Below are 3072 nucleotides of genomic sequence, written 5' to 3' on the forward strand. Positions count from 1 at the left end.
AGTCTATTTTTCTAGTCCCATTATCCTCAACGCCTAGATAATATCTAGCATGTAATATGCACTCAATAAATAGCTGCTGAATAAAAATGAATCTGTGAATGACTCATTACTTTAACTTGATTTATAAAACTCATCTCTAGAATGGAGAAAATTAGTAAACAGCGAATCATCCTGGAAACTTGAGTGAAGACTTAGCTTGAGGGAAGCTGGATTCAACTGTAATAATAAATCTGTTTGACCTGAAATTTTCCTTTATGGTTCAAGAAGCCCTGCTTATAGACCCTTTCTATATCATGGAAGCTGCTCAGCTTGAGATTTAACAGAGCAATTCTATCCTGACATCCAAGTCTCCTCACATTTTTAAAGCCTTAAAAATGAATATTAACCATAGCAGGCTTCATGTGTATTTTGGGAATATTTATGAATTTTTGTTCTTTGCATGGTTGGAAATTGAGAGAACAAAGTTTTTCTTTTATCTAGTTAGATAAGTGAGATGATCCCATCTTCATCCGAAATTCAGTCTCTTATGATCCCGACCCTAGATAATTTTTTCTTTGATTTCATTTTGAGAGAAAGGAATGGAGATAAAGAATTATTATAAACTTCAGCCCTAAAGGAAAATGAATTTAATCCACCTGTTTTTATTTATTCTGGAAACAGGCTAATTAGCATATTGGGAGCTCTCTACTGTGCTTCTCTGCAAAAAGTTTTCAAGGAAAGTTTCAGCACCAGTTGCTTATCTATGGAACCAGAGTTGTGAATAGACAACTAATGAGGAAAGTCTTTTGACTTGGCGCTCAGGTTGCATTCTTCATATTCATTCATGGTACCAGCTGTATGGATGTCTTGCTCAGAGGCAGAAGGTTTCACCACTCGGCCACTAGCTGATCTGGATATAGGCAAACCATACCACCTCCAGTATCCCTTTAAGAAAATGTTTATCTTGTCATCTGCCAAGAAGCCAGAAACTGTGTTTCGAGTTGTGAAGGTTTGGACTGTACTCTTTTTTATTTATTCAGGAAAATAATATGTATCGGTTGCCTACAACATGCCAGGCACTCTGCTAAGAGTTGGGTCATATGTGATGTGAGGCCAACTACCTCTAGGAGAAAGAGATCATTTTAAACTATAAGTGGGTTCTGTGCATGAACATGAACTGGAATTCAACTCAGATTGTTCAGAAGCATTCTGTGTGCTGGGTATTCCTATATCAATTATTCCATGCAATATCCATATTTATAAATTTTAAAAAATGAGACCAAGTGATTAATTAGTCACCTCCAGATCACAGAGTCATGGAGTAAGCCTCCTTCACATAGTGAGTTCTCTCTACCAAAACTCACCTTTATATGCCACAGTTACTACCGTGGAGTTGGCTTCACTACATTTGTGTTTTCTCTTCCATTATATATGCCAATTTTGAAGAAAAATATGAGGCAAATAAATGTATTTTATGAGAACCAAGAAATTTTAAAATTCCCTAGAGACTAAAGTTTTAAAATAGGAATAAAATGCAAATAATAAGGATAGTATGTTAGAAATATGGCAAATGAAGGTAAATTAAAAATAGATTAAACCAAAAACTAACTTTTTAATTTTGATAAGATAAACAGATGCCTACAAACTAAATACAATCTCTTGGTCAAGTTCTTTCATGTCCGAAAAGAGGGGTCCGGTTGAAAACCCTAATTAAAATTTATTGGACAAGTCCCATAAACTTGAAACTCAGACTGGAACCTGTGTGCCAGTAATTTGTCAGGCTGCATAAAATACAGGTCCATGGCTTAAAATTCACTTTTCTCCAAAACCTGGTGGTGACTTCTTCTTCCAACTTGGACCAACCCTCCAATCTGATTTCATTGTGTCTCCTGAGCCCTCATAATGGTCCATGCATGTCTGGGTAATAGCACTTACACTATATTATAATCATTGGTTTTTCATCCATGTTCCCATAGATGATAGTCTTAGAAGACAGAAAAGAATCTTTAAAGTTAACATGTATTGAGTACATAGCCCTGTGCCAGACATTGCTCAAAGTGCTTTTCTTACTTAATTCTCAAAACAGGTGTGTGGTCTAGGTAATGTCCCCATTTTACAGATTAAGAAAAAAAAAAGTGAACAAGATTAGGTAACATGACCAAAACTAACAACTAGTAATTCAAATCTAGAATTTAAATCCAATAAATCTAGCTCCAAAGCCTAACCACTTAACCACACGGTTTTCCTCTGTTATTCATATTTTTATTCTAGTGCTAACCCAGTCCTTAGCACAAAGCAGACACTCAATAGGTGTTGGATTGAAAAGTGAATGAAAGCCCAAAGCATTTCCACCACTAGCACTCACCCACCTTCTTATATCTCAACAGATTTACTGCCCAGACTAAAATTAAATTAGATCGCTTTTCTTAACTACACATTGACGAACTTGTGAAAGGAGACAGCTCAGAAATATGCTATGTGGCAAGAGAATAACAGTGCAGAACTAAGTTCCTCACACATAACCCACTAAGTGGTATTTGAAAGTTGGCTATATTTGATAACACATACTTAGATCCAAATATCTCAAGACCATCATGAAATATTCATAGCTTTATGTTCATGAAATCCTCATTGCAATTCATAAGTACTGACAATAATATTTTACCAAGAGAAAAAAATACTTATAAAATTCAGTGATATGATTTGACAAAGGCCTGTCAGTAAATCTCTGGCTAAGATTAAATAGATTCTGTAAATCTAACTATGTAGTCTCAAGAGGAAAGAATGAGTTTTCTGCCTCTCCCTCACCATCTCTCTGCTTACCTTTGTTTTTTCTTCTTCCAGATTCCCTTTCTCCTCTTTTTTCATGTGATCCCATTTCTACCCTCTGCCAAACATAGGAAAGAATGAAATAGAGAAAATGGAACAATCCCTGCAGAAGCCAGAAAGCAGAAAATTCCTAAATTCCTCAGAAAACACATCCTTTCCTTTTCTGTTACCTTCATTTTCCCCTGCAACTACTTACTAGTTATAAAAGTGTTACTGAAAGCTTACTCTGTAGGTAAATCAAATGTCATCCTAAATGAGCTCATA

The sequence above is a fragment of the Callithrix jacchus genome, chromosome 4 (assembly GCF_049354715.1).
Source record: "Callithrix jacchus isolate 240 chromosome 4, calJac240_pri, whole genome shotgun sequence".
In the NCBI taxonomy this organism is placed as follows: domain Eukaryota; kingdom Metazoa; phylum Chordata; class Mammalia; order Primates; family Cebidae; genus Callithrix; species Callithrix jacchus.